This window comes from Hemicordylus capensis, chromosome 5 (assembly GCF_027244095.1).
Source record: "Hemicordylus capensis ecotype Gifberg chromosome 5, rHemCap1.1.pri, whole genome shotgun sequence".
NCBI classification, from domain to species: Eukaryota; Metazoa; Chordata; class Lepidosauria; order Squamata; family Cordylidae; genus Hemicordylus; species Hemicordylus capensis.
The window spans coordinates 20,185,763-20,203,865 of NC_069661.1; the positions used below are offsets into that span (position 1 = coordinate 20,185,763).

Below are 18,103 nucleotides of genomic sequence, written 5' to 3' on the forward strand. Positions count from 1 at the left end.
AGCACTCCACTGGCTCACTTTTGCAAACACTTAGAGGCCCTTTTTTGCTAGAGCTTCAGTCCTTGGGGAGTTTCTGAACCACTGAGGCATGCACTATATCTTCTAAATGACACATCAGCTGGAGCCCTCAGCCCTCGCTATTCCAGATGTGGAGGAAGGCAGCCTGCAGAGGTGCCACTATAACTGGGTGGACGGGTTCAAAGAACCCAGCCCACCCAACTCCTGGGAGCTGCCTGGCTCACCCCTCACCTCTCCCCCCGAAGTTCCAGTGGCTTAATTCTCCAGCCAGCTTCATGGTCTGCTGAGGAGTTTCTTCATTTTCGCTTCACTCCGAGCGAAGGAGAGTACGAATAAAACAGCCAGCCAGCCATGAAGTCGGCTGGGAAATGAGCTCCGGAGGGCTGCGCTGGTCCTTCCAGGTGCAGGCAACACTCCCTGCATGTGACATCACAACTAGGGGGCATGTCTGGCATGTGTGAGGGGCCGCCAGAGAGGGGCAAACATGAGCCCACTGTCCCCTAGCTACATGTCTGGCAGACTAGGAAGGGCAACTCCCTCTGTGAGTGCATGGCCCTCAGGGACACAATCGGCATTGCTCAAAGTGCTTCCGGGGGAAGAGGTGAAAGCATCCACTCTTAGAATCAGGGTTGCTACCAATGCAGAGGTGCATTGTTTGGCTGTACACCTGCAGCTTTAGTCAGGATGTTGGCCAGAGCTTTGCTAGCACTTTGGCCCTGTGCTCTTCACACTCCTCTCTGCTCACACCTGGCTTGTGTAAGAAGTGTTGGCAGCATCTTGGGCATTTGGCCACATTGATCCACCATCACGTCTTGCAATACTGCATTTGTGAAAGGATGCTTGCACCTGATCCTATCCACATTTTATTCTTGCATAGTGAACCCGCTTTGCGGGCATATTTTATAGGTCACTTTCCCCCCCACAGTGCAGGCATCAAAAGGCATTGATGCATAGGGCAGGCACTGAAAGGTTCATGGGTATACCTCTTGTGTGTACAAGAACCCCACAAGCTCTTGCCAAAACAAAACAGGTATTGTTTCTGTCTTTCTTCTGTTAATTTTCCTTTTCATTGCAAGATGAACCTTGACAGATAGTTGAATGACTGCCCACTGGACAGCATCTTCAGACAGATGAACTAAAGCCTTGGGTATTCTTAAGGAGAGATCTGATGACACTTTTTTCTAACTTCATTATATCGGCATCCTTTGAATTCTGTATCTGTCAACATTGCCATATTAAAAATTCGTCAATACTGAAGCACTTATTCCTGTAGTGAAGATTGCTAAGGACATTTCATTTTTTTAAAACTTTCAATCTATTTCTGCCTCACTAGGTGGTTGTTTTTATTTTTCCATCCATCACAACCAGAGCTAATCTAATGTGGACTGCAAAGTTTATTCACAAAGAGTACCTCTCTCTTTCAAAAGTCTCAAAGACCATAGCCAGACTTGATGGTCAGGTATTGGACTGCAGTTCAGACTCCTTCTTACTTGTGCTGTTTCTGAACGAACGGAGTTCTTGACCTTCAGGGCGCTTTCCAGATTAGATGCTAAAACAGGGTCAGGACGTATCTCTGAAGTGTGCTTCCACACTTCCTGTGTTGTGACACCACAGACCCGAAGCTGACCACAAGGTGCTGTTCATATGCTGGATGCCTTGTTTTGAATTTAATCGCTGCAATTTAGTGCTATGACGTTTATCCAGCATATAAAAAGTGTCATTTTCCCAGGCTGTTAGTTTTCGGGAGACTGCTTCCCTTGCAGGTTTCATGTTTTGACTGCGATTTGCCTGAACGAGGCATTTAGCTGCTTTTAAGCGGCTAATCTGGAAAGCACCCAGGAGAACGTAACTCAAAGCACCTACAAATCCTCTTGCCAGCTCACCCGGGGCAAATGCCCCAAGCCCTCTGATGAGCAGCACACCCAGCACCACACAGATCTCCTCCCCCGAGGTCTCATTTCCACTGCCATTTTTGAGAAGGTAAGAAACAGCAGGAATCCTTTCTGAGCTGCAGGCGAGGGTCCCCACCATTTCCTAGCCATATCCCAATGCACATGGGAGAAGACCCGCTTCTCTGCTTGTGTGCCAGGAAAGGATCTGAGGGAAGAGAGGGGATGGGTGGTTACTGCAAAATGGGTGGTGACTGCAAAGAACGGCTGGCTAGGTAGGGAGCTAAGCTTAAATTTGTGGATCCCTGTGACTGAGCATTGTGGTGCAAGGGCACCACCTGTCAGCTGATCCCATGGGCCAATCCTGGCTCACCTAGGCCTATAAAGCCTTGCTCTTAGAGCTGACCCACTACACTGAGCAACTTGTCATCATGAGTACCAGTAGCCAACTCCCAATGCCTAGCTCCTCTCCGTCTCTCCTCTCCTCTCCATCTTCTCTCTGGAATTTCATCTGTCAGCCTGTGACTCACCCTGCCTGTGGCCCTTCAGGTCCTAATCTGCTTGCTCCAGTCTTGATTTTGCCTGTTTGGACCATTTCTGCATCTCACCAACAACCAAGAAGGCACCCCTGCCAAGGCAGGTGTGATGGCAGGCAGCACACAGTGGGTGGAGCCTGCAAAAGTGTCTAGCATAGGGTGAAGCAGCCACACGGTACAGGGTTTGCATCTGTGTGTTCTTATGTTCTTATGAGCAATTCCCACATCTGTAACTGCTGCCACTGCCAGCATGACTCCACATTGCTCCTCAGAAGCATTGTCTCCTCTTTTCTTTTGCCTGCAGTTTGGCTACCCTGCCTCTGTTGGCTCAACAGAGAGGGAGAGAAGAGCTACACATATATATGCATACATATAATGGGGCTGAGCTCAATGACTTGGTACCTGGCTGAGACAGCTAAAAAAGCAACACTAGATGAAAATGTTGCTGCTGGATTTTACGTAGAAAATCTGGCAACCTGCCATGATATATGGCTTCTTTAAAAAACAAAAAGACAAAACAGAACCCTGGTAACTAGCCCGGAGGTTAAAATAATACACCAAGCTCCCCCACTTCCACCGGTTGATTGGGAACCCTAAGGATGCATTGTGTTCATACTAACATGCAGGTTTGCTCCCTTCTAATCTTGTGTACAGGCAATCTCAGTTGCATACAAGTGGTGGTGGGGAGCCACAGATCCCCCTTTATGAATAAGTGTTCCATGCCAAAGCTGCATGATCTGCTTAAGAAATATACCATCAGTGCTACTCCAGGGCGGGTTGCAGTTCCAGCTCATGCAGAGGAAAAGTCAGGAATTTTGCAATGCTTTCACTGCACTGCCATCACTTTCTAACACTGACCTCTGACCCTTTTGAAGTGACATTTTGCATAAAATCGTACCCTGTAATTTAAAGGGGTGAGAGTGTGGCAGTGTTCTCCTTTGCCACTGAGTTGGTTCTTCTTCATCCTTCTCATGTGGGATAGTTCCTAAATAGGATCTTCTGCTGTGTGGAGTGCATTTTAACAGTCGCAAAACTCCATTCTTTCAAAGGCTTTTCTGTCCTTTTCTGTTCCCTATTCAGGGGCATAGCTTTAGCATCCTTGCCCATCATAAGAATGTTTTAATTGTGGTGTTTTAATTTGTAAACTGCCCAGATATTTTATATGGGGCAGTATATAAATGTGATCAATAAATAAATTAAATTAAGGCTTATTAGTAAGGGTTTCTGTGACGAAGGTAATCCTTTAACTTGGTTTTCAATCAGTCACCATTTCCACTAAACCATTCCCTAGAAATTGCAATCACACCATCTGAAAACACCACACACAAGGAACTATAATTGGCTGGTCGAAACATTGCTTGTGACATCTTCCAGCTAGAACAGAATTATTGAGGTGCAACAGAGTTTTGAAGGTCAAATAAGACAAATGGTCCAACCAAGGACACCTCTATAATTGGAGCGCTATAACAGTTTGATTTGTTAAAATAGTAGCTAATTTACAGCTCCTGGTAATTAGGTTGATGCCAGATGCAGCAGAAGACTTAGAGGTTGAATAGGGGCCACACCAGCCATTTCCTGTCAAAGCGCCCACACAGTTTCCATCTCTTTGCAGACACACCAGAGGACAGCAAAGTGGTGATGTGCGGAATAAGGTATTAGGTTTTCAGAGTCTGCTGGGCAGGTGACATTTCCATTCCATTCATGGGGCCAAGTTATATGTATGGAGAAATAAACTTTTAAAGTTGAATTTCTAAAGTGCCTATGCTACATTATTTGTTCATTATTTCATTATTAGACTATTTCTATCCCACCTCCTAGTCAAAGATTCTCAGCATTTTAAAACAACAAAACAAGATCACAAAAATTTAAAACAGGATTACATATATGAAACAGACTAGGAATGCTTACAATATCTGTCAGACTCTGACCCAGAAGTCCAATTGACTGGATATGTTTATCAGGGCAGAACGTGGTCCAGTGGTATGTCTTTGGAATTTCAGAAGCTGGGTGAAGTGGGATCCCTGGTCCCTTTCCTGTCTTCCAGCAGTAAAAACACACCAAAATTAAATTAAAAAGTGAACACTCCTACTACAAAATGCACTCCCATTCATTTTTGTGAAGGTTACAATTGCACAATTTAAAATAATATTTTTATGTTTTAAAATCTAGGAATGGCATGTTTTTGACAGTTGTTTTGTATTTTTTATATTTTCTCTCCATTTAAGATGCCCGTGTCTATAGATTCCAGTATAATGCAGCTCTCCTAGGGACAGGGGTGACCCATCTACAACTTTAAAAACACAATAATGAACTAACAATAATAATAACTATTTGACCTGGACGCATAGCATCTGTGCCCCTAGTCCTCCCTGTCTCTCCTCCCTCCCTTCAGCCCCAGTCCATTCTCCACCCCCACGCTTCAGCCCCAGTCCGTTCTCCCCCTCCCAGTCGGCTTTCTCTTCCCACCCACCCTACCTGGGGTACTAACTTGCACTGTAGTGCCTGGCACTTTTCTTCCCTGCCTGCAGGCCTGGCCAGTGCTTTCCCTCCCCGTTCAGCCTGGCTGGTGCTTTCCCTCTCCACTGGCCGGCCTGGCGGTGGTGCCATTTCCCCTCGCCATCTGCCCAGTGACAGCCCGGCAGGCTCTTTCCCTCGCTGCTGGCCAGCCCGGAGATGGCGCTGCTTTCCCTCTCTGCTGGCCGGCTGCTGCCTCCTCCGTCAAGGGCAAGTCCACCCGCCAGCTAACCGCCTCCTGCCATGTGTGGCTCCACTGCCCGCCCAAACTGCCTGCCTCCTCTGGCAAGGCCGAGTGCGCTGGCTGGCCAACCGCCTCCTGCCAGGAACTCTTGCAAGGGTTCCGCCACTTTCGCGAGATTTCCACCACGCATTTTTTCCCGGCACGTCTACGAGAATTAAATATATAGATAATGATAATATTAATAATATTAATATAATAATCAACTAACAAATAAAAGAGCAACATAAAGAGGCATAATAATCAATAGCCCCATTCTCTATAGAAAATGCCAGCCAAATTAAGCACAAAAACAAACCAGTAGGCTAGGCATCAATATCCAGTCACTTTCAATCAATTTCAGCATCCCTCAATCAGTTTTTATCTAGTCAGTTTCTACGAAGAAGCTAAAAAGAGTGCAAGGTAAAAGCCAAGCAGGCTTCTATGGAAAAGAAATTCTGCAGAGCTGGTGCCATCACCAAGAAGGCATTCGACTTCCACATCAGCTGTACTTTAGGAAGTGAGTGAAAACAAGCACATTTAATTGAAAAGGAAAGATGGAGTAAATGCTCTTGCAGGCATTCCCGCCCTACCCCATTTTGAGTCACCATGAGAATGGTGGAGCAGCACTAGTGATTATACTATGGAAACTTCTAAACTGGTAATACAAGCAAGGTTGTACTCGAAACATGAATCAGCTTCAAAATCACAGCACAATCCTGAATCACAGCACAGTTTCACAGAGGAACATAGGAAGCTGTCATATACTGAGACAGACCATAGGTCCATCTAGCTCTGTATTGTCTGCACCAGAGATTCTCAGTGTTGGGTTCCCAGATGTTATTGGACTTCAACTCCCATAATCCCCAGCCCCAGTGGCCTTTGGCTGGGGATTATGGGAGCTGAAGTACAACAACACATGGGGACCCAACACCGAGAACCCCTGGTCTACACAGACTGGCAGCAGCTTCTCCAATTTGCAGGCAGGAATCTCTCTCAGCCTTGTCTTGGAGAAGCCAGGGAGGGAACTTGAAACCTCCTGCTCTCCCCAGAGCGGCTCCATCCCCTGAGGGGAATATCTGACAATGCTCACACTTCTAGTCTCCCATTAAAATGCATAGGAACATAGGAAGCTACCATATACTGAGTCAGACCATTGGTCCATCTATCTCAGTATTCTCTTCACAGACTGGCAGCGGCTTCTCCAAGGTTGCAGGCAGAAATCTCTCTCAACCCTCTCTTGGAGAAGCCAGAGAGGGAACTTGGAACCTTCTGCTCTTCCCAGAGCAGCTCCATCCCCTGAGGGGAATGTCTTACAGTGCTCACACTTCTAGTCTCCCATCCTTATGCAACCAGGGCAGACCCCCACCTGCTCACCCATTCCTCACTGCTTGGCCGTTCTCCCCTCTCACCCGCTTGACCAGCAGCTGCAGGTCTTTGGTTGCACTGGTGCCCATTTATCCTGTCATTTGGCCGGCAGGTAGGCCTGGAGAAGGAGGCTGAACCACCCTCTCCGCTGCCTGCTCAGCCGTCTCCTCGCCTCTTGGCGCAGGTGCAGAGGGGCCTCATACTCCCCCAGTGCAGCCTGACCTGTCATTTGGCTATGCTGCCCACTCTGCTGCCTGCTTGGCCGGTCTTCTCGCGAGGAGGACAGCTGTGGTTTGGGTGCCTGCCTGCTGTTTTCTCTCTCCACCCAGCCAGTTGCTGCCACTGCCTGCTGCTTCCTCTCCCACCCCCTGACTGGCCGCCTGCCCACCTGTTCACTTTTTTTTGCAGCTGCTTTCTCCCCCCCCCGCTGCCACTTCCCCCCACCACCGCTTTCTCCCCCCCACCCGCCGCCGCTTTCCTCTCTCCCTCCCAGCATCTCGCCTGCGAACTCTCACAAGAGCTGCCACACATGGAATTAGCCACAGGTACATCTTAGAGAATTATATAGAGAGAAGATAACCAAGATCTTATATTTTGCCCGGAAACCTATCAGCAGTTTACCCAGCCCCTTTAAACACAGAGGAGAGCAGGTGCATCCCTACTCCTTCCTGTAGCAGTTAGCAGGGATGGACCCGCTCTCCTCCACATTAAAGGAGCTAGGTAAGCCCTCAGTTTTAATTACCATCACCACCACCACCATTTTATCACCACCACCACCTGTATGTAACTGAGATTGCCTGTACACAAGATCAGAAGGGAGCAGACCTGCACATTAGTATGAACACAGTGCATCCTTAGGGTTCCCAATCAACCAGGGTAGTGAGTGTGATGGGGAAGCTTTTAACCTCTGGGCTACTTACTAGGATTTTTAAATTTTTTTTAAAGAAGCCATATACCGCAGCAGGTTGCCAGAACTTTGCATAAAAGCCAGAAGCAACATTTTCTTTGAATGTTAATTCTTCAACTCTCTCAGCCATGCACATGTGCTAAGGCCATTGAGCTCAGCCCCAGCATGCTCAGCGGCCATGTACATGCCGGTGTCATGCGCTGCTGGCTGGGGGTGAGTGGAGTTGGAGCAGGGATGGACCTGCTCTCCTCTGCATTAAAGCGACTGGGTAAGCCCTCAGTTTTAAAGAGATTGTGTCGTGATTCCGAAGCTGAATCAAGTTTCAGCACATCTCTAGTTGACAGGCTGAAGCCCAGCTGTTCCTTTAAATTCAGAACTGAATTGTGAAATTAATTGGCCCTGCTCATGGCCCCACCACTAATGGAGGTCTGGTTGGTGGGTACTAGAGACAATGCCTTTTCGGTTGTGGCCCCTTTGCTTTGGAATGCCCTCCAGGAAGAGCTTTACCATGCTGCCTCCTTTAGAATCTTTACAAAACCAGCTGAAGACCCACCTTCTTAGAGATGGTTTTAATTTTTTTTTAATCTTCAGCTCATATGTGGTAGATTTTAAAATTTTCAATGTGCAACTTTTAAATCTGGTTTTAACAAATTCTGTTTTTAGTTAATTTCTAATAGTATTATTTTATATAGTTTTAATATTGTTTCTTTGTGCTACTAATTTTGTGAACCGCCCTGAGCCATATTGCACTGGAGGGGAAGAGTATAAATATTTTAATAAACCAGACACAACGTTTCTTACATGTTTGCCTTATGTCTAGTCCTTTGACTTTTCTTTACCCAACACAGTGTCCAGGTATAATTTTTCTGGGTCCATTATGAATTTTTAAAGCTGGTCCCTCTCCCTGCCAAAAGACTTTGTCTGCTTTGAAAAACTGGAAGAAATTAAGGGTGTTCTTTTAGCTTCTTTAGGTCCCTTTAAGTTCCTTACATTGCAGACTGCCTGGTTTGTATTTATAGCCAGACATGGCAGAATAACAGGTATGTATATTAATTATATATGAATGACAGATGCCCTTTTGATTCAGCTCCCTATTCCTGGGATCTAGTGTCAATTCTTCTATGTACTCTAGAGATCAGAGGCCTAGATCACTGACTCATTCAACATGTTATCCCATCAGCAGCACTAGCTGCCACTTGTTTCTGGGCTTTCCATAGCTTTGTACTGATATTCTGTACTTGGGCACAGTGTAGCGATGTGCACAGAACTGGCCAGGCTAGTTCAGTTCAAATCCAAATCCTTACTGGATTCCCTTTTGCAAGCACTAGAACCAGCTGAACCGTTTTGATCTGAACCGGGTCTGGTTTGGCTCAAACTCAGACCAGCCCCCATTTCTGGAGGGCTGGTCCAGTTCAAGCTCGAACCGGTTGAACTGGGCCGTTTCAAATTCAGATCTGTTTGTAGACCCCGAGCACAGTGTACCAGGATGCAGTGTATGCTGCCTTGCTATCTAACCCTGGTGGGGCCCATCCCCCTTTCAAAGCCAACCTCTGCACTCTTTAAGAGTTGCTTGGGAGTAAGCAAGAAGGAAGGTTGCCTCTTCTTTCCTGATGTTTCTTACAAGCTTAGGAAGGAGTGGGAGTAGAGGTGCCTCTTGCAAGGGTCAGATCGGTCTCAAGCTGCTTTAACAGTGGCGAAAGGGGCCACCTTTCTTCCCTACTGGCACTCAACTGTGGTTCATGGTTACATTTAAAAGAGCAACCAAACACACACACACACACACACACACCCCAAAGCAGGTGAACTCAAGATCTTGGCTAGAATGGACTTTCTAAAACTAACAGTGAATTTAATATTTTCTCATTGGGTTGTAACTAACTGAAAGAAACTGCCGTGGTAATAAATTCAATCTGGCAGTATATACCAGACTACTGTAAAGGGAAGAATGTCAGCCAGAAGCGAAACAGTTGGCAGATATAGAAATAAGCAGGGAGAGCTACAGAATTTCTGTTGTCTTACATAACATTGCAATTGTACAGAAATGGTGTAAACCTTTTCGGCCAGAAGTAAAATATAATAATTTCCCCCCATGGTGCTAGGGTCCCCCCGCCCCCACATTCACCTTTTCTCCCGTAGTTGTAACGGAAACCCTTCTGCAGCGTTTTCTAGTTTTTTAAGCATCAAGGTTCCACTTAGGCCCAGTTACCCCATTAATTTTCTCTATGGACCAGCAGCATAACAAAAATGCCTCTGGCCCACTCAGCGGCCAATGGGAGAAGAGGGAGAGCGGAGATCACCTGGGCTAGCTGTGCTAGACTGTACTAGGAGGATGAGGTGAGGCAAGCAACACAGATATCAGGGCCCAGGATGGTCTGGAAGGGCTGGGGTCTGGTTTCGGTGCTGATTTGTATCGATATATATTTATCCTTTTGATGAAATTTGATTGTTGGGGTGGTTCTCTCCAATTTAGTGGGGTGGTCCATGGGGGAGGTTAAATTCAAAAGATTTTCAAGGAAGCGAATGGGAGAACTTCCTAAAGCTTAGTAGTATGACATAGGAGCACAGGAAGCTGCCTTATACTGAGTGAGACCATTGGTCCATCTAGCTCAGCATTGTCTACACAGACTGGCAGCAGCTCTCCAAGTTTTCAGGCAGGAGTCTTTCCTAGCCTTACCTGGAGATGCCCTGGATTGAACCTGGGACCTTCTGCATACAAAGCAGATGCCCTACCACTGAACTTTAAGAATATAAGAACAGCCCTGCTGGATCAGGCCCAAGGCCCATCTAGTCCAGCATCCTGTTTCACACAGTGGCCCACCAGATGCCACTGGAAGCCTACAGGCAGGAGTTGAGGGCATGCCTTCTCTCCTTCTTTTACTCCCCTGCAACTGGTACTCAGAGGCATCCTGCCTTTGAGCAGGGGCAGAGACACCATTGGGCCAATGGGTTCAAAGAACCCAAGCCACGCCCAATCAGGGGCCGTGCCTCGTGGCCCTGACATGCCCTCTGTGTCTGACGTCAGATGCGGGGTGGTGGTTTAGTTCCCGAGCGGGGGCCGCACAGCCCTTTGGGGAGCTAAACTAAGGCTGGCACTGTGTTCAGGACCCCCTTCAGGAGTTAAAAGGTTCTAAGTTTCGCTCCCGAAGGGCCCGCGTGGCCCCTTCAAGAGTTGAACTCCAACTTCTGAACGGGAGCCTCAAGGCTCCGTTAGGGAGCCAGACCACGCCCCCTGCATCTGATGTCAGATGCGGGGGCGGGGTCAGTGGGGCTGGGCCATGGCCACACACGGGCTGCCAACAGTCAGGCTCCGCACTTCCGTTTGCTGGTCCTAGATTTCCTGGCAATCAATTTCATGGGATGACCCTTGGTCATCCTCTGACCCCATCCCCAAGTGATGGTGGTAGTGTGGGTGTGTCCTTTCCTCTTCTTCTTTTTAACTAATCTATGCTGCACCTCTGTGGATGACAACAACACTTAAAGCACTGTTGATCCTTCCAGCAGCTAGCTTTAGCAGCCTTTTAAAACCAAAACCAAAAAACCCTGGAGTGATTGGGAAACAACACTAGGGTCATTCCCGGTGCGTTGTGGCTAAGAAACAGTAGCTCCCTGTGGGGGCCAAATGTTCCCTTGGAAGACTCAGTGGGTTTCACTCCCAAGTAAGTGCCTTAGAACTGCAAACCTAAATGTTATGCCTGCCTATGAAGCACAGCCGCCACACAGGGATGAGAAGTTTCCGGGGTGAGGATCCGGGGAAGACGCACCTCTTGGTGAAAGACTTCCCGCTAGCATAGACGGACTATTGGCGAATCGGAGGGACCTGACTCCACTGAAGGTTGAAGTGGGAGCTGAAAGTTATCCTGACAAAGGAGAGGCTGGGATGGGCAGTGAAGCTAGCCAGCCCCTTTGTGTAGAATCCTCCCAATAAAAGAAATGAGTGCATTGCATTCTGGAGGTGATCACCCCTTTAGTTCTTCACGCTGTTGTTCCATTCTCTGTGGAGGTCCCCCAAGCCCGTTTGACATCACATTGCCCCCTGAGGGGCTGTGTGATGTCACAGGGGGTAAGTGGTGGGAGTGATGGCCACTGTGTGGGGCCAAGGACAATGTATGCATGATTCTACTTTGATCCTTCAAAGCTGAATCTTTGCACAGGCATACACACCCAGGAAACATTCTTGTACACAACGCAGACAGAGCAGATTAGGCTCATTCAAGTAAATGGGAGTAAATTTCATCATTTTATCTTTGTGGTAAAAGATGCATTCAAATTGGGATATTCATCAAACATTATTTCCAAAGGAAATAATTGCTTTGGAGGAGGAAGCAAGAAAGGAGGAGAGCTGGTCTTGTGGTCACAAGCATGAATTGTCCCCTTTGCTAATCAGGGTCTGCCCTGGTTTGCATTCGAATGGGAGACTACATATGTGAGCACTGTGAGATATTCCCCTTAGGGGATGGGGCCGCTCTGGGGAAAGCACCTGCATGCTTACATGCAGAAAGTTCCAAGTTCCCTCCCTGGCATCTCCAGATAGGGCTGAGAGAGACTCCTGCCTGCAACCTTGGAGAAGCTGCTGCCAGTCTGTGTAGACAATACTGAGCTAGATGGACCAATAGCCTGACTTGGTAGGAAGCAGCTTCTTATGTTCCTAAGACAGATCCCATCACGGGGCCTGATTTTCACAGGCATTATTGACCTCCTCTTCACATATAGTACAGCCTCTGAGCCAACTTTGCCTTCACAAACACTTGGGTGTACTATACAGTGAGTTGTTCATTCAGACTCATTCTGTTCACGTTTGTTCTATCTATCTATCTATCTAACTAACTAACACATATCTATACCACCTATAGCCAGCTTTCAAGGTGGCTCACCACTGTTTAAAACATCTATACACTTTAACATCAACAGTTAAAATCGATAGACAAATTAAATTTAAACTAAAAGCCTGACTGAATGGGTGTGTCTTCAGTGCTCATCTGAAGGCCATCAGAGATGGTGCAGCTCTTAATTTAACAGGAAGTACATAGATATCCCTGTAGTTCTTTTGTTTAACCCATTCCTTGATCCAGGCCAGCTTTTGAATGGGGCTTTAGTTACTTGTATTCCAGTCCTAAAGTAGAGGCGGAGCTAACAAAACAGCCAGCAGCAAGAGCCTTGAAAAGCAGTCTATACTCGCCTCTCTGTACATAATATCTATTTCATTAAACTATTAACATTCCTGATTTCACTCCACTGCCCAGTCCCCAAGTGAAACCGCCCTGAGCCTTTTTAGAAGGGTGGTATAAAAATCGAATTAATTAATTAATTAATTAATTAATTACATAAAATAAAAGAGGAGTGTAAAAGAGGCAGAAAGCAATTATAGGCAAAAGTCCTTCTTGAGCTGTCTATGGATCACTTTTCAGTGAGCAGGTTGTCTACAAAGACGACATGGACATGGGCATTCACAGCCCACAGATTCTTCCTTCAGGTCATCACATCTTGACAAACTTATTCATGATCATGTTCTAGTGCCTGGACTTGGAGACCTCAATATTTTTACACTGAGCTCCTGTACTCCTGTTGCAGCAGACTAACATGGCTACCTTTTCTGGATTCCGCCCCGCACCCCCTAACATACTACCATCACATTGTTTTGGCTTTCCAGTTTGACCACTCTTGGCAGAATTGTTTGTCTGTCTATTCAGGCAAGCTAATTATCAGTTACCTGTGCCAATAGGGCACTTGAGTAACCATCTACCCCCACACGTGTGTGCACATGTTAATGAAATTGGCATATTGCCCAAGGGAACTCCTCTGTTTTCCCATTTGTAGCCTGAAGGGCCTATTTTACCTTCTCTTCTTCTTCTTTTATCTAGGAAGTTATGCTGGGCCCCTTTCTGTGTAATTGGAATACTCCCTGGGGTTGTCTTGCTTTTAAGCAGCAATTTCCTATCGTTTTAAGCAAGAGACTTTTGTGTGTTCATGTGGCTTTCTCACTCAAGCAAAGAAGCAAAAGAACAGCAGTGGAGGAAATGACAAGGAAATGCCTTATTTCATGTATATTGCCAGTCGCTGTGATCTGTAACCTGAAGGGTTCCCAAGTACCGGCACCTCATCAGAGCTGGCGTGCTCCTTGCTGTTGGAGGTCCTCTCAACCCACTTAAAGGATGTTCCTGTTAGTTGTGTCATTCCGGCAAGGCCTCCCTTGGTGTCTAAGGTTGGCAGCAAACCAAGCCTAAGGCAAGCAGAGCTATCTTGCTGAGTGTTACATTTAATTGCACAGGTCGCCTCCCTTTTCAGCCTGTAAACACATTCTCTGTTTTTCCTCTCTCTCACTAGCCTCTGAGTTGCTATCAGAGTGGTTAAACCCCCACAAAACTTTACTGTAGGTGGCTTTGGTATTGTGCAGCATGTGGAGGGACTGCAGAGAAGGAGAGGCCAACCCCGGTGGCAGAGTGATATTTTGCATGCCAAAAGTCACAGATTCCATCTCTGGCATCTCAAGGGAGGGATGGGAGGAGAGCTGGTCTTGTGGTAGCAAGCATGTTTCGTCCCCCTAGCTAGGCAGGGTCCGCCCTGGTTGCATTTGAATGGGAGACCACATGTGAGCACTGTAAGATATTCCCCTCAGTGGATGGAGCCGCTCTGGGAAGAGCAGAAGTTTCCAAATTTCCTCCCTGGCAGCATCTCCAAGATAGGGCTGAGAGAGATTCCTGCCTGCAACCTTGGAGAAGCCACTGTCAGTCTGTGAAGACAATACTGAGCTAGATAGACCAATGGGTTGACTCAGTATATGGCAGCTTCCTATGCTCCTAAAGACTCCCCTCTGAACCTTTGGAGAAAACCACTGCCAATCAATATAGACCCTTGGCCTCTGTGGCTGGGGGTGATGGAAGTTGTAGTCCAACAACATCTGGGGATGTTACTTAACATATTTTCTATACCGCCCCAAATGCAAGTTCTCTGGGCAGTTTACAAAACAATAAAAACAACCAATTAAAAGGTTAACATATTTCAACAATTAAAATTTAAAGTGTTAATACTATTAAAACACAATTAAAACAATATCTAATTAAAAGCCTGGGTGAACAAATGTGTCTTGACTGCCTGAACGTTATGCGTGCAAACAACAAGTCCAAACTTGTTGTTGGACTACATCTGGTGGCCCAAGTTTAAAAACCCTTGATGTAGACCATACTGTGCTAGATGGACCAATGGTCCCACTCAGGGCCAAACAACACATTCTGCTAATGTTAGTGCTGACATTTCTTTTAACATTAGCAGCCTAACATTTCTTTTAAAATTAGCAGCCAGTAGGTCTCTGTGCCTGCCTTAAATTCTTGCCCCCAACACCTGGAGGCAGCCAAGTGTGGGGCAAGTGCCCCCGGTAGTCCGGTGGTGTTAGTGGCCCTTTAAGTGTGTGCCCAGGCCTGGCAAAGGGCGGGGGGGGGGGCCGCAAGGCAGCACAGCAATCTTTGGGAGCAGTGGGGGTGAAGGAGGAAGTGATGCTGGGCAGCGTCAGACGCCCGGGCACCTGCTGGGAGGACATGCAAGCTTCTGGGTCTGGTAGTTCTGCTTAGAGCTGGACTTAACATAACATATTGGTTGGCCCTCGGTATAAGGCACCTTGGTATGGTGGTTGCCCAAGGGCGGCTCCAGAGGGGGGGATGGGGGCAAGCACCACTCCTCCCAAAAAGCAGCTCGCCTCCCCCCACCACTACCCCATTTCTGTTTCAGAAATCTAATATGCAGGACACATCTCCCCCACCCATAAATGCACTTTGCCCCTTCTGTGCCCCTTCTCAATTCTTTCCTTGTGCCACTGCTGTGTTTGTCTTCTCCTGTCTTTCCAAACTTATCAGGGCAGTCTATAAAAGCCTAGCCACCTAATGGCACAGCGGGGAAATGACTTGAATACCAAGCAAGAGGTTGCCGGTTCGAATCCCCACTGGTATGTTTCTCAGCCTATGGGAAACACCTATATTGGGCAGCAGAGATATAGGAAGATGCTGAAAGGCATCATCTCATACTGCACGGGAGGAGGCAATGGTAAACCCCTCCTGTATTCTACCAAAAGAAAACCACAGGGCTCTGTGGTTGCCAGGAGTTGACACCGACTCGACACTGACTTTTATACTTTATATAAAAGCTTAGCATCCTAACTCTCTGTCCAGAGAGGTGCATCTTCTCCCCTCCTGCATTTCTAAGTCGATACAACTTACACATGCCACACTCCCTAATTAATGTTTCACAGAGAAGTCAGATGACATGGTTGCCAGTGTGCTGCATACCAGTGTTTTATGAGTTGCGTCTGGTTTGTGGCTACTTTTCTATCTCTGTCTGCAACTGAAACACTTTGCTGGTCCAGTGTGGAGATTTGCAAAGTGCTGTTGATGTGGTGGTTGCTCAGAGGGGATGGAGGAGTGCGCAAGGCTTCGAGGGCCCTGAGCTGCTAATGCTGCCTTTCCCTGTAGACTGGAGAAGGGGAGAGTGAATCTCACCAGCTCACTCAGAGCTTCTTAGCTGAGGAGCAGTGCGGTGTCTGCTGATTTTGCCAAGTCACTGTGGGGCTATTGCTGCCTAACGTTGAAGAAGTGTGCTTGGAGAGGGGGAGGAAGGTGAGGAGAAGGTTGAGCACAGTACATAGTTGAGAAGTAAATAGGTCTGGATGCTCCAGAGGGGTGTCACTAGGAGGTGGCCCATGGGACACGGACCCCAATGAATGGCTCAGAGCCTCAAATTTAATCATCTATCTCCCTCCCCCCATTACCTCATTGAAAGTGTCATCTTAGTGTGCGGCTGCTGTGAAAAAAGCTAATTCCATGCTAGGAATCATTAGGAGGGGGATTGAAAATAAAAATGCTAATATTATAATGCCCTTATATAAATCTATGATGTGGCCACATCTGGAGTAGTGCGTACAGCTTTGGTCACCGTATCTTAAGAGGGATATTGTAGAACTGGAGAAGGTGCAGAAGAGGGCAACCAAAATGATCATGGGCCAGGAGCACCTTCCTTATGAGGCTATGCTACAGCATCTGGGGCTCTTTACCTTGGAAAAGAGGTGACTAAGGGGAGACATGATCAAAGTGTATAAAGTTATGCATGGAGTGGAGAGAGAAATTTTTTCCCATCTCCCACAACACTAGAATGTTGTGGGAGATGAAACTGAAACACATGGAACTGAAGGTTGGGAACTTTAGGACTGACAAATGGAAGTACCTTTTCACACAGCACATAATTAATCTATGGAATTCCTTGCCATGGGGTGTGGCTTTAAAAGGGGTTTAGATAGATTCATGGAGGACAGGTCAATCAATGGCTACTAGTCTGATGGCTGTGGGCCACCTCCAGCCGCAGAGGCATGATGCCTCTGAATACCTCTGTTCAGAATACCTCTGAATATAAGGAGGAGAGCTGGTCTTGTGGTAGCAAGCATGACTTGTCCCCTTAGCTAAGCAGGATCTGCCCTGGTTGCACATGAATGGGACACTAGAAGTGTGAGCATTGTAAGATATTCCCCTTAGGGGATGGAGCTGCTCTGGGAAGAGCACCTAGGTTCCAAGTTCCCATCCTGGCTTCTCCAAGATAGGGCTGAGAGAGATTCCTGCCTGCAACCTTGGATAAGCTGCTGCCAGTCTGTGAAGACAATAGTGAGCTTGATATGGTCTGACTCAATATATGGCAGCTTCCTATGATCCTATGACCAGTTGCAGGGGAGCAACAGCAGGAGAGAAGGCATGCACCTACCTCTTGCCCGTGGGCTCCCCAGAGGCATCTGGTGGGCCACTGTGTGAAACAGGATGCTGGCCTATATGGGCCTTGTGCCTTATGTTCTTATGGTCTTATGACCTCTTCTGGAAAGGAAGTGCAGCAGTGGAGGCTGGAGCACAGGAGAGAGCTCCTAGCCTCACCAAGCCCTCCGCTGCATCCGCCTTCATAGGTGCTGTATGATAATATGAGATACTTTAGAAAACCTATGTAATTTTTCAAGGGGGACTATGATTGAATTTAATTATCAAAATGAGGGTTGTGGGCCCCAGGCCAAATCTTCTAAGTACCTAGTAATGCCCCTCAGAGCAGTGTGTGAGACTGGATGGCAGGGGGGAAGGTGCAGGTGCTGCTGATGCCACAGATGCCACCAGGCTGCGACCCTCAGCTCCTCCATGTTTGCCTCTGCTGTAGGGACGGGGATTATAGGAATATAGAAATATAGGAAGCTGCCATATACTGAGTCAGACCATTGGTCTATCTGGCTCAGTATTGTCTTCACAGACTGGCAGCGGCTTCTTCAAGGTTGCAGGCAGGAATCTCTCTCAGCCCTATCTTGGAGAAGCCAGGGAGGGAACTTGAAACCTTCTGCTCTTCCCAGAGCGGCTCCATCCCCTGAGGGGAATATCTTCCAGTGCTCACACTTCTAGTCTCCCTTTCATATGCAACCAGGGTGGACCCTGCTTAGCTAAGGGGACAAGTCATGCTTGCTACCACAAGACCCGCTCTCCTTGTGTTAGGTTAACAAAGATAAACTCTGTCCAAAGTGCTGTGCAGATCTGCAACTGTAATTACAGTTCCAGCTATTAGTGGAAGAGCAACACTGTTAGAGAACCCTAGTGTTTCACTGTCCTAGATTGTTTTTTGGATTTTGTATGTACAGGAGAACCTCATTATC

The 18,103-nt window shown here is 47.3% G+C and overlaps 1 protein-coding gene across 3 annotated transcripts in view; it reads left to right on the forward strand.

Moving 5' to 3' along the window:
- Nucleotides 1-18,103, forward strand: part of ARHGAP24 (Rho GTPase activating protein 24) — a 552,712-nt gene that overhangs the window by 31,541 nt on the left and 503,068 nt on the right. The gene's annotated exons all lie outside the window — the stretch shown is intronic.